Below are 14,831 nucleotides of genomic sequence, written 5' to 3' on the forward strand. Positions count from 1 at the left end.
CTGTACCTACATAGATCCTGTCACATATAAATTGCTCAAAAATTATCTGTTGAGTAAAAGGCTGAATAGGACTATAGTGGACAGATACTGTTAACTATTCTCCATATTCTGCCAGTAACAGGACTGGACATCCATTCTTTTCCCCATGTATCTTTGTATGGTGTTCTTTCACTTTGGGGGTAAGGTGAGGAGGGTTGCCCTTCCTTAACTAAGGACTCAACCATGTAATTTGTTTTGGTCAATGGGCTTTTAGGACACACAGTACAAGTACAGCACCTGAACAGTCACATAGGCATTTTGCCAGTACCTCTTCTGTCACATGAGAACATACCTCAAGCAAACCAACAAAATCCAACTGAGATCAGTAACACTGTTCAGCTGTGCTGTACTTTATTATAGTAAATTATAGTATAGTACTTTATTTTTATAGTATTTTTAGTATTATAGTATATTATAGTAATTATTTTGCTTTTTTATATTATGGTAATGTACTTTAGCATAGATTTCAGGATATAATCATTCTCTTCTCCCATAAGCTATTCATTTATTACTTGATTCTGTTTTCAAACTTTTTTAAAATACAGGTTTTTTCCCTGTTTTACTTTAATTTATTTCATTTTTTTAATAAATAGGAGTTATGTAAATTAACAATGATAACAATTATTATAATACTGTACTCGTAGAATTTATATGTTGATACTGCAACATAAGGCTTATTAATCTTTAATTAATCTCATGGGGTCCATGTTCTAGCCTATATAATATTAAGAGGGTAAGTTCTATCACCTATTTTCTGTGTCTTCCTAGCTTAGATCTGAGCGACTAGTAAGATGGAGCTCTGAAGTGAAACTAAATATTTTACTGACGCTTAAATCATTAATTTTTAAACTGATTTCTATATCATGGTAGTTAAATTAGTTCCTATGACAATTCATGTAATAAAACATAAAGTCACTTGCTGAAATAATAAATTCTGAAATGAATAATAAATTATAATATGAAGATTCTAAGTCACTTTTAGTCTCTATTCTTTTATCTGAAAAGAGTTGCAAAATTTCCCCAAAATACTAGTTTAAAATAACAGGTGGTCAAATGTTTCCAAAATGTTCATGTTAGCCTTTAATTTACATAATTAATTTACAGCAGGAATTACTCTTCATATACAAATCTCTCTCTGTCTCTCACTTTCTCACTGTCTGTCTCTTCTCTGTCTCACACCCAATGCACACAAATTCACTGAGCAGAATATTAATTTTTGAAATTTTCTTTTTGTCTATGTTCAATTATTCCAAAGTATCCTGAATCAATCTTAAGAGCATACACAGAATCATTCTTGACTATGAGTAGATCTATCATTTCATTCATTATATCAGCAGGCTGAGTCTGGTAAGTATAGTATAAAAATCATTCAGAAATTAAAAGTAAAATTAAACCCAAGGATTGAAAAGAAAAAAAATAATGAAGTGAGTAACAAATCATTTTGTTGAGTTTTTCCAGTTTATTAATAGAACTTATTTACTCATTACCCATTTTTCAATTCAATTGAAGTGTTGTGAAAGGAAAGTCAAGTGAAAAATTCACTTTGTTTCTAAAGCTTGATAAAGTTTGGACAGGTCCTTTCGAGAAACGAGAAGGAATAAGATCAGAACTGAGGAATCGAACTGGAAATAGAATTAATCACTGAAGTATGGTAACCAGATATAAAACACGGATATCTAGATAAATCAAGTGAACTTGGCCTTGGTGCAAATTGGTAGAAGATAAATGATGTTAGAGGATTCAAATTACCAGTGATGTCCTAACTTTCAAGGGCTCTCTTTGTGACTCCAAGCAATTTCTCTTTGGATCAGGATCTCAACCAATGGTTGAGGTTAAAGGGTACATGATGCCAAATATATTCCACAGAATTTCAGTGTTCTACCCCAGTTTCTTGGACTTATGGAAGACATGCAGTCCTCATGGGAGACTGGACTCTAAAAGGGAAAACAAGATCTTATGAGATACAGAAGTCTGATTAGATGGAAAAGAACAACATGATTGGGAAGGACAGGTTGTGATAGGATTGATATGAGTTGGCTCCTGTTCTTCATCAGTGCTTCTCTTTAACTTGTTTTGTCAGTGAATATTTAATGAGCATCTTCATTGTACTCAAATCTAGTATGCAAGGTTGAACAACATATCCACCATAAGTGTGGTACCTACTGCAGGAAGATAGTCAAAGAATTAGGTAATTTTAATAGAATGTGACATATACTGTTTCTCCATAAGAGCAGTACCATTTGTATTAGACCCCTTCTACTGTCAGGTGGAAACCCCTAAAGGGCTCTTCAGATCCATGAGCAGAATTTGCTCAGGAACTGGTCAGAATAGAGCTAATCTTGTAATGGTTTCATTTACTAGCTTGGGTAAGTTGCTAACTGATTTAATCTTGGATTATCCTATTTATAAAATGAGTAACAGCATTAAGTATGTCACTGAACTTAGTGATACTAAGTAACACTGCTTTGAGAGAGATTAGCAGAGTGCCTGGCATTCCTAATTATGGCATAGTTGTTAGGGTTACTATTTCCAATACTCCTATAATTAGCTATAATTGAACAAAACTAAGGAGAGAGGCATTAGTGTACAACATAAAATACTGCACATGAGCAGTATACAAAATCTGGAAGGTAAGAGTTAAAATCTCAGGAAGAGTTTACCATAATTCATATGAATGTCTTTCATGCTGAAAAGCAAAACTAATATTCTTTATAGCCTGATCACAAAAACATCAATAAGCATTTTACCAGAGATCCGCATCCTTTCTAGCCTTATTTAACTCTAGATTGCATGAATTACGCAAGTTACCCCAACCTCTTTTCCCTCATGAATAAATTCATTCCCTATTTAACTTTGCTTCACATGATACAGCATATTACATTTTGGAAATATGAGGTTCCAGAAGTGTCACACAAATATAGAGCTCTAATGCTTTCTGATCACTCAAAACCCATGGTTAAAAAAATAATAATCCTAAATAGAGATGGACTGATAGTATGCTAGGAGATATTGCTGCTGCTCAGTTTAATAAAATATGATTGACATGCTTAGATTTATCATGGGAAGGATCACATTTTTATAACAATCCAAAATGACATGGAGCAAAATTTGCTGCCAGTGAGTGGAATGAGAAACACAATGCTCTGTGCTTTGTAGCAGAGCATTAGCAACCCAGCATTGAAACAGACAATGCTTGTTTGTTCAGGGACCTCACACCTTCCTTCATGAGTGTGGCTCCCAGGACCTGTCTCTATTATCTAAGCACCTTCACACACTGCTTTGCACTGTGCTCTCCCCCTATTACAACATTTGCTGGGAGGCCGGTTGTTCTTATTCCTAAAAGCTTTCAACTCGGCCAGTTGATTTTCAGAAAGATGACAGAGGGTTGAAATTCCCAAATACTGGGAAGCATTTCGATAGGATCTAGTGTGGAATGGAAAGGCAAGGTCTTCTTTTCTCCTTTTAGCATTTATGTTAAGCATCATTCTCTTCGACTAAAGGAAATGAGAATTTAAAAGGGAAAAACACACACATGTTCACAGAAACATTATTCATAATAATCCAAAAGTGGAAAAAAACCACGAAATTTTCATCAATGGATGCATGAATAAATAAAATGTAGTATATGCCTACAATGGAATGTCATTAAGCAATAAAAACACATGAAGCGTTGGTACATGCTACGACATGGATGAACCTTGAGAACTTGCTAAGCGAAATAAGCCAGTCATGAAAGACCACATATTGTATGATTATATTTTTATGAAATGTCCAAAATAAGCTGATCTATGCGGACAAGAATAGATTAATAGTTGCCAAAGGCTGGAAGTGGGAGTGGAGTAAAAACGCAGAGTGACTGCTAATGAGTATGGATATTGGAGAGTGAGGAGGAGTAATAAAAAATGTTCTTAAATTGATTATGGTGATGGTGGGGCAACTCTATGACTATCCTAAAGGCATTGAATTTAAATAGTTAATTCTATGGTAAATGAATTATAGCTCAAGAAAGCTGTTATTTAAAAAAGATATTCATAATGAGAGCTAGCCCTATCGATTTTTTGTGAGGGTAAAAAAGGGCATATAAGATGCAACACCACATCGAATAGACATAGAGCAAAAGACATAGGACTTTTTACTTCTTCCCTAACTGCCCAGGGTGTTTCCATACAGAGTCCAAGAAAGCAGTGGTTATAGTTTCTTAAAGCCCTGTAAACTCAGATTCCAGGCTTATGTTGAATTGTGTATGGTTATGCAACTAGCACGTAATGGAAATGAATCTTCAATTACTTTTTCTGACCACACATTATCTACTCTTTCCACTACACCCCAGTAAACGAGCTCCAACACAACCTATTTTTTCATCTCTTGGGATTTTCTTAAAGTCCTAAAGGCTGCTTTTTATATTGATAATAGTAATAATATTTCAATTTTCCTTTATAGCATATATCATTTCTGAAAGTACGTACATCATCTTTTATATTTTCTCCTATTTTCCTCTAATTAGATTTTACTTTAATAAGTCAATTGTAACTATTATAATTTTACTGTTTTATCTTCATGCTACTCTTAAAATTCAATTTCTATAGTAAAGAGGCATTCAAGATTTTTCTGCATTCTTAAATTAAAACAACCATTTTTTTTTACAGGTAGGATGTTGCTTTTTAAAGCATGTTAAATTTGGTAAGGCTTGGTGGGAGATGGAAAGCTTTATGAGGTTTCATTAGTTTGATTGCATTATCTAGTTTCTTCTTTGCTTAAAATTCTTCAGTTTCATGCTCCTCATAAATTACATGTTAACGTTATACATTTTTACATTCTAAACTGCATCTGAAGATATCAATACTACTTGGGATCAATTAATATGAAAATTGTATTATTGGTGTTTTTATGTCTATTATTTAAAGAATATTATTTTTGAGGCTAGTATCAGGCTTTGGCAAGAGGAAATCATAAAATTTAAATTTTAATGTTCATAAGTTAAAATACACTAGTTGCTCAGGGAAAGCACTCTTAGTCCTGGTTATATGCCAGGAAGAAATCTCAATTGTGGACTCTCAGAGAGAGAGAATTGTGTAAAACACCGAGCATCCTTTTAAGTCAAATCTTCAGCAAAGTCTAATTTTTATCTTATTTCTGAAGATAGGTCTTTGGAATCATGTAAAGTCACACACAACTTGTTCAATTTGATTCTTTAAGTGACAAGAGGATATGGTGCTAAGCATTAGTTCATTTATGACTTGACGATTTCAGGATAGATTCTCAACACATGCCCTTCAGTATAGTAGCCACTAGCCACATGTGGCTATTTAAATTAAAATTGACTAAAATTGAAAACTCTATGTCTCAGCCTGAGTAGCCACATTTCAAGTGCTAATGGTGATTGTGTTGAACACAATTATAAAACACTTTTGTCGTTACAGTTTTATTGGACAGCATGCCTTGATTACATAGACTAGTCATTTTCTCTGCCCCTGGATTCAGTGTTCTTTTGAAAATGCTATGAAATCTGATCCAAAAGAACAAATAGATAGAGATTCTGCCACCTTCCAGCAACCATCCATAATATAGTTTGCTAAGTTGAGTTTTGGAAATTGTTGCTTAAATGTTATTTTTCTTGAAGATTATTAGAAGTTCAGCTACTTAATGTGGCAATCTAAAGACAAAGTCATAACTGAAAGAAAAAAGCCAATTACAGATTATGAATGACATCATCCCCTAAAAACTAAAGAACTGCACAGAAGCTACTTAAATTCTACTGAAGAGGTGATGATAGTAATTATAACAATAACAAAATTGAGAATTACAGTATCAAGTGCGATCACATATATCACCTCATTTAATCTTCAAATATCCTATGTGTCAGGCACTACTCTTGTACCAAGTTGAGAGAAAAAAAATAAAAAGACCCTCCAACAAAAAGGGTTAAGTAAATTGCCAAAGATAATTCATACTTTGTAAGAGATGAATCAAGGATTATACTCATTTCTCTTTGATTCAGTTCAGATTTAAGGTTTGTTAGATACAGAAAAGGTGATGAGCAGAGCTCCCTTAAGTCACAATTACAAAAATTTTATTATGAAAATGTGAAGGCAGATATAACCATGTGCCCAACTTGCTTATTAAAAGAAAAATAAATAATTGTAAGTCACCTTTGTACACTTAGCTTGAAATTCTTTCCCTTCCTAGAATACAAAAAACTAACCAAAAAACTTGTAAAAAGAAACAAACCTATGTTACTAAATGATTGTCTAGAACGTTGTATGAATATTTTTCCATTGAAATTATGAGTCACAAGCCATCTGTTTCCCTGCAATTTTGCTTTTAGTATATTTGCCCTGATATCCTTTCTTTTTTATGTAAATTAATTGAGAAATGCAAACACATATTTGGACCTTAATATCTCTGGGAATTTTTAAAAGACATATCTAAATGCTGTACTTTAAATTCTTGTATGTCAAATGGGAATGGTGGTGGTGGTTAGTGAATATGTTCTTTTAGAATTGTCGGGGATAGAGAAAGTTGAATCAGATGGCATGTGTGAAGGTGTTATGCAAGAATCTAAAGCATTACATTTCGATTGGTATGATTTATAATTCTTGCTCTTTTTTTTCCAGTTCACTTTGCTGAAATGCCCAAAATGCAATGATATAAGAAGTTGAAATAATGTATCCTAAGAGTCTATTATTCATTCTTTTTTAAACAGCCAATATATTCTACAGTTACAACCAAATTCACCACAGAATAGCACCAAACAGATCTGTGTTAGCACTCAATTCATACACACACACACACACACACACACACACACACACACACACACACTTCTCCATATAATTCATTCATTTGGGTATATATACTTCTAAGTAAATGTTCAGCCAACAAATCTAACCAATCTGACAATAGCTTGATAGCTAAGAATCACTAAGAAGTTTATGCTTTTCCTGATTTTTATTATACTAAGAATTCAGGCTAGATTTACCTATAAAGATGGAAGTAAAGTACTTTTTAGTGCTTTAAATATACCTTTTTCATTCCACGAAATACCTCATTAGGGTCTTAAAACACTCAGTATTTGACTAAGCATATATAAGTTATAAAGAACAAGAGATTTTTATTTTCAACCACTGACATTTTTCTAGATCATTCTAAAATAATAAGCTTAACCATCTCCAGAACTTTCTTCCTATCTGAATATCTTAAAGACCAGATTTTCAGGTGGCTTGAAATAGTAAAAAAAAAAAAAGCACTGATAAAGTTATGAGACAGAACACCTGAATTTAAGTACCATTTTGGCTCTAGATTTGTTTCAGAATGACTGTTTTCTCATCTATAATTGGGGCTATGATACCTTCCTCAAAAGGCTGTTTTGTGGTTGGAGGGAGATGAGGTATATGAAAGAACTCTACAAATGTAATGAATTACAATTATCATTTTCATTAATGCAATGTTTGGCAAAGCGAAATAGAAATAGCATGACTGATTGGCTCCTGAAAGGGACTCAGCACCCATATGACCTGCAGTTCTTTTCTTCTTTTTTATTTTTAAAGGTTCCAGAGCCCACTGTAATATTTCTTTTAACTGCCACATATGTGGTATAATTTTCTTTCAAAATTTAATGAAAAATTAGCTTTTTACCATCTTCAGCAAATTGTCTTTTTTTAAGCTAAAAAATGTTTTAATGTTTATTTATTTTTGAAGGGGGGGGGTGGAGGGGCAGAGAGAGAGGGAGACTCAGAATCTGAAGCAGGCTCCAGGCTCTGAGCTGTCAGCACAGAGCCGGACGCGGGGCTCGTTCAAGCTGTGAGATCATGACCTGAGCCGAAGTCAGATGCTTAACCAACTGAGCCACCCAGGCACTCCAGAAAATTGTCTTTAATTGTTGTTTTCTGTATTCTTAATTGAGTGACATTTGTGACTTTTGAGAGTCTTCAATGTACTGGAAGCCAAAGTTATTAATGCCGTTGACTCTTCAAATCATAAACTAATTCGTTAACTCCTCACATGTGGGGTCTCTCTCTAACTTTGTTATTCTATTCCACAATGGGTAGCATACAGGACATTCAATGAACACCATTCACTAACAACTCAGATATAGACGGGAGTGTGGAAAAGGACACATTTCAGTTAACGAGTTTTCTTCCTCTGAGTCTGAAAGTTAAGACCAATCCCAGAATTAAAGAAAATGATGTAAGAGAAAGAAGTTTAAACTAATTGGCAGAAAGCCTGGCAAAAAATGTGGTAACCATGAGGTGAAATTGAAATTAATATTAACTGTATAAAATCACAATCATAATTTCCTGTGTGGTAAAAAGCAAGGTAAGAATTAAAACACATGGCAACAGTTATCTGTAAGGAGGGGAGTTTATGGGGCGACTGGGTGGCTCAGTCAGTTGAGCGTCAGACTTCAGCTCAGGTCATGATCTCGCAGTTTGTGGGTTCGAGCCCCGCGTTGGGCTCTGTGCTGACAGCGCAGAGCCTGGAGCCTGTTTCAGATTCTGTGTCTCCCTCTCTCTCTGCCCCTCCCCCACTCATGCTCTATCTCTCTCACTCTCAAAAATGAATAAACGTTAAAGAAAAAAATGTATAAGGAGGGGAGTTTATAGTGGTGTCTTCGGTTCTTCTGTAGTAGAGGGAGAGGGTAAAATGATTGACTACACTTATATTTTGATAAGGAAGTATGCACATTATAATTTCTCTAACCAATAGAATATATTTACTCTATATAGTATGTAGGAATAAAATGAATTATTAAAATGTTTAATCAACCCAAAAGAAGGCAAAAAGGAGAGAAAAAGAAGTATAGAACATGCAAGATATATAAAAAAGCAGAATATATAATGACATGTATCAAAAGCATGTGATGTGTTAACTGTAAACAGATGAAATTCTCTGATAAAAGTAAAAAGATTATCACAAAGCAAACTCCACCTACATGCCGTTTTCAAGAGGCAAAGATAAAATACATACACACATTTTTAAGTTAAATAAAGTTAAAACTTAACCCAGGAAATGATAAATGAAATAATCTTGGAATCATTTTATTAATGTTAAATAAAATAATATTCAGAGAATAGGACACTACTCTAAATAAAGAGGGTCAATGTATAATGATGTGTTTTAAATTTACTAAGAATATATTATAATTTAAAAACACATATACTATCTGGTGATATAGTCTCTGGCTATTTTTAAAGAAGATTAAATGAAAATGTATTTTTAAATTGACAAAATATATTCATAATGAGTGATTTTTCATGTTTATCTCTATAACTGACATAACAAGCAATGAATATAAGTATAAATTTATAGCCGACTAAGAAACCCAGCCAAGATACAGAAGATTTCAGCAGCGTAACTAACATATAATCTTAACACACACACACACACACACACACACACACACACACACACACTGCATCCAGCACATATATATACTAGGATGTTAAGAATAACAAACTAACAGATTTAGCTTACTGAACTTTTTAGAAAATAATTTACATAAAATAAATACTATCTGTTATTGTTATGGTTTAAAAATACTCCTAGGGACTGTTGTCTACCTACTTCTCTAAACTTTTCTCTTGCCATTCATGTATTGATTTAAATATTCAAGAAGATTTTTATAAACCTTATAGCTTCCTGCGATCACATTCAGTTTCATGCTCCTCTGACTTTGTCATTTCAGATCCTTCTGCCTGAAATATTCCAGGTTATTTCTACTCTTGTACATACTGTATTATGATTCAGCTTTATGAAAATAACTTCTCTTTTTTGTCCCTTTTAATCAGGATTACCTATACCAATACAGGTGACTGTAGAAATGCCCTTTCAATACCTAATTTACCTGATAAGTCTATTGCTTCAATAGTGATAGTTTCTTAAAGTTGTTACTCCAGTGCATAAAACTATGTTCTTTTTTTTAATTTGCTTCTCTCCCTGTGCTGAATTTCTATCTTTATTACCCACCTTGATCCCAAATTTAGAAACCTTTGCTAATTCCCACACTAAAAATTTAATTTCTATTGCCTAGATTCTTCCTTGTCCTCACATCAGAACCCACCCTTCTTTTTAAATCAAATACCTATGATTATATTAATCATATTAATCATTTATTCTTTATCTTTCCTCTTAGAGCTCAACAAGTTAGCTTTCTTCCAAGATGCAAACAGTTCCCCAAATGATGCTTCCTACTTGAAGTTAGCTCTGATTATTTGGAAGATTCACCAAACTAACTATATTCTGCCTTCTTATAAACAAACCCAAGAATGCAGGTGTACTTTCTTGCCACATATATGAAACTATGTTTAGTGTATATTTATAACATGAACAAATTATATGACTTAGGTTGCACATTTATAGAAAAAATCAACCATTCTTTAAAGATTCCTTTAAATATTATCCACTACCTATGAAATCATTCAGCAATGTTGGTGGATTTTGTGTGCCAACTGTTTCTCCAATCTTTACTGCTTCTGTTTTCTCAAGAAAAGAATAATCCCTATGCTTATATTATTATACTGCTTACCTTATACACTTATTATGCATACTTTTAACTCTACAATTTGAAAACAAGGTGGAGGTGAAATTTCTGTGAGGTTGAAGATATTGCAAAGGTATCTTTGAGTCTATAAGATAAAAGAAACATTCATTTTGATCTATCAAAGGTAATTACTTCTCTTCAGTTTAAGTGCATTGAAATTGTTGGGAACATTTTATTATTATCCTTAAGTAGGAAATTATACTCTGATATGCCAGGTTTTAAATATTTAATTTTAGAAATAATGCCAGCTCCTATGTCCCTGTTAACATAGAACAGAGAAAATCAATAGCTCCTAGCAGGGTGATATGTCACCTAAGAAAGGTTATCTTTATGATGAAACTGTGCCAAATGTATTAACTAATTTTCTTATTATTCTGGACCAAAAACATAATTAGGTTCACAAACCTATGGCAGTTGGTGTGGCTTTAATTTCGTTACTCTCAAATGGAAGTTGAGAGGACTACATATTGACTTGATTTTGCTAAGATATGTAAAATAACTGTGGCTCTTCATTTACACATTCACTATTAAACCTCTTTTTTCCCGTGACTTCTTCATCACAGTAAAAATGAACTATGCCCACTCACTTGCTCAAACTAAAAACCCAAGAGTCACCTTCAATTCTTCGTTTCGTCTCACATACCAAATTCAGTCCAGTAGTAAGTTGCTGGTTCCACCTCCTGATACATACTGTATTTCATAGCTCCTTTCCATGCTCATGGCAGGCTAGCGTCCTCTCCCATCCCATTACAGTAGACTCTCGACTGCACTTCCTGAGCTTCTCTTACCCTCATGTAATAGTTAACTTTATATATAGATAAACCACCAAATGCTTCAGACTACAATCCTCTAATGATTTCTTAATGAACTCAAGATATAATTAAAAACTCCTTATCAAAGCCAACAAAAGACTTCATATGGCATAGGTGTTGCCCCTGTATTGGACCTCGTTCTGTCAACCCCTCAGTAACAACCAGCCCAGTCACACTGGTGTTCTTTCCATTTCTTGAACATGTACATACATCTCATTCTCATACTTGCTCTTCCTGTTCTGCCTAAAGAGAGTGCTTTCGTCCCAGATATTCTCTTTGCTATTTCCCCCCAAATGTTAATGCTTCAGAGAATTCTTCCCCAGTTACTTTTCTAAAGTAGGCTGCAAAACCACAGAGAACAATTTCTTTATCACCTTGTTTCATTTTATACATAGTATATGTGACTGTTTATTGTGCACATCTCTTCTGCTAGAATTCTTGCTTGTCTCATGCACCACTTTGTCTGGAAGCTAGGGATAATGACCTGTGTGCGACAGAACATCAACCACTTTTTTAATGAACAAAATCCACTTTTTTTGATAAAGGTTATAATTTAATTTGATTTTAATAGAAAGTACAGGTACAACGTAAAAACTATGATTCTGAAAATCCTTAAAAATATGAAATCTCAATTCATACACCCCCAAGATGAAAATTTATAAATATTTGACTTTCTTACCATAAGGGTAATAGACTCTTGGATGTTACTGCTGCCTTGAAACTTTAATTCCATTTCTGTTAGGTGGTGAAGAAAATCATCATACAGTGTGGAGCATATCACTTGACTAGATTTGCAAGTGGTTAAACCTAAAACCTAAAAGTGGCAGAAAGCCTAATTATGTAGAACATGGTGAAAACAGATGCTCACTAACATATAATAGATTGTGTACACTGTCACAATTCATTGCAGCTGAGAGCATCTGAATGACAAGACTTGGCTCTTTTGGAGGCTTGGCACATGATGACAAACAGGATTGTGGGTTGCCTCTCTTAGGGTTGCAAGATGAGTGATTACAGTCCAAAAGTTCTGGTTCCCAGTTCTCACTACTAATGCTGAGTTCTTATGACACTGGAAATGTTCAATGTTACAAAGGAAGAGCCAAAATTGCCAAAAGGAATCATATATTTTCTAGCAAATCCTGTGGAAAAAAAAAAAAAAAAAAAACCTGAGAGAGACCATGTAGAGCAAAACTTTATATTACATGATCACCTGAACCCTGAAGAGACTCAACTCAGTTTTCTAAGCTCTATTGATGTAGAATTGATACATACACCAAAATGCACTCATTTAATATACTGTTGACCCTTGAACAATACGTTTGAAGGGCACGGGTCCATTATAGGTGGCTTTTAAAAAAAATAAATACAGTATAGTACTGTAAATATATTTTCCTTCTTATTGTCTTAATAACATTTTATTTTCTCTGTCTTACTTTATTGTAAGAATACAGTATATACTACCTATGACATACAAATATGGATTACTCAACTATTTATGTCATTGGTAGGGCTTGAATTCAACAGTAGACTATTAGTAGTTAAATTTGGGGGGAGTCAAAACTTATATGTGGATTTTTTGATGTCATGAGGAGCCTGCACCACTAAGTTCTGTGTTGTTCAAGGGTGGACTGTATACATCTTGATGAGTTTGGACACACGCAAACACCAATGAACCACCACCACGATCAATGTATTAAACCTTCAAAATTTTCCGTGTGTGTGTGTGTGTTTGGTGGCAAGAACATTTAACATGAGATCTATTCTTTCAACATTATTTTCCAGCTTGATGGGGATATTATTTACATAACATGTAAATGTAGATGTGATGACTCAATACATTGAAAAATTATGACCACAGTAAAGGTTAGTTAACACTCCACATACTTACCCTTCCTATTTGTGGTGATAAAACTTAAGATTAACTCTCTTAACAATTTTCAAGTGTATAATATTGTATTGTTAATTATAGTAATCTTACTATTACATCCTCAGAATTTATTCATCTTATAGCTGAAAGTTTGTATCCTTTGACCAACATCTCCCAATTTCACCCAGCTCCCAGCTTCTGGCAATCACCATTTTACTCTATTTCTATGAACTCAGTTTTTTTAGATTCCACATATAAATGAGAACCTAACGAATCTGTCTTTTATGTCTGACTTTTTTACTTACCATAATATCCTCAAGGTTCATACATGTTTTTGGAAAAGGCAGAATTTTCTTCCTTTTATGGCTGAATAATATTCATATATATGATATTATGTATGATATAATATATATATTATATGATATTTTTGTTATACACTCATCCTTTAATGAACACTTAGTTGTTTCCATGCCATGGCTATAGTAAATAATGCTGCAGTGAACATGGGGGTGCAGATATCACCTAGACATAGCGATTTGACTTCCTCTGGATATGTACTTAGAAATGGGATTGCTGGATCATATGGCAGTTCTATTTTTAATATTTTTGAAGAAACACCATACTTTTTTCCATAGTATCTGTACTAATTTCCATTCTCACCAACATTGTGCAAAACTCTAGACACAGATTAAAGTGCACCATAATGTATTGTTAACTATAGGTACTATGTGGTATAGCAGATCTCTAGAACTTATTTGTCTTGTGCAACGGAAACTTTACATCCATTGAACAATAATTCTCCATTTCCTGTTGCCCTCAGCATCTGCCAACCACTGTTCAAATTTCTGCTTCTATAAGTTTGACGATTTTAGAGACCTCATATAAGGGCAATCATGCAGTATATGTTCTTATGTGATTAGCTTATTTACTTAGCATAATGTAATATCTTCAGGGTTCATCCATGCCACAAATGTCAGGATTTCCTTTTTATAAAGGCTGAATAATATTCCATTGTATATATATATTACCACATTTTCTTTATCCATTCATCTGTCAACTGACCTTTGGATTGTTTCCATATCTTGGCTTTTGTGAAAATTGCTGCATTGAACATGGGGGTGCAGATATCTCTTTGAGATCCACATTTCAATTCTTTTGGGTGTATATCCAGAAGTAGGATTGCTGGAGTATATTGTAGTTCTATTTTTAATTTTTTGAGGAAACTCCACACTGTTTTCCATACTGGCTGCAGCATTTTACATCCATTCTACATGCCCATCAATAGTATATAAGGGTTCCTTTTGTTCTACATCATACCAATATTTCTTTTTTTATAATAGTCATCTTAATAGGTGTGAATTGATATTTCAGTGTGGCTTTGATCTGTGTTTCCTTGATGCTTATGATGATTTCATATATGTGGTGTCCATTTGTATGTCTTTGGAGAAAGGTCTATATAAGTCCTTTGTCCATCAAATCAGGGGTGTTTTTTTGTTTAGAGAGAGAATGAGCAAGTGAGTCGAGGGTGGGGGCAGAGAGAAAGAATGAAAGAATCTCAAGTAGAATCCATTCT

General features: G+C 33.7%; 1 pseudogene; it reads left to right on the plus strand.

Moving 5' to 3' along the window:
* The first annotated feature begins 6,503 nt into the window (after positions 1–6,503).
* The window catches only part of LOC123600490, a 134,281-nt pseudogene continuing 125,953 nt past the window's right edge, over positions 6,504–14,831 (plus strand).

Source organism: Leopardus geoffroyi, chromosome D1, assembly GCF_018350155.1.
Source record: "Leopardus geoffroyi isolate Oge1 chromosome D1, O.geoffroyi_Oge1_pat1.0, whole genome shotgun sequence".
In the NCBI taxonomy this organism is placed as follows: domain Eukaryota; kingdom Metazoa; phylum Chordata; class Mammalia; order Carnivora; family Felidae; genus Leopardus; species Leopardus geoffroyi.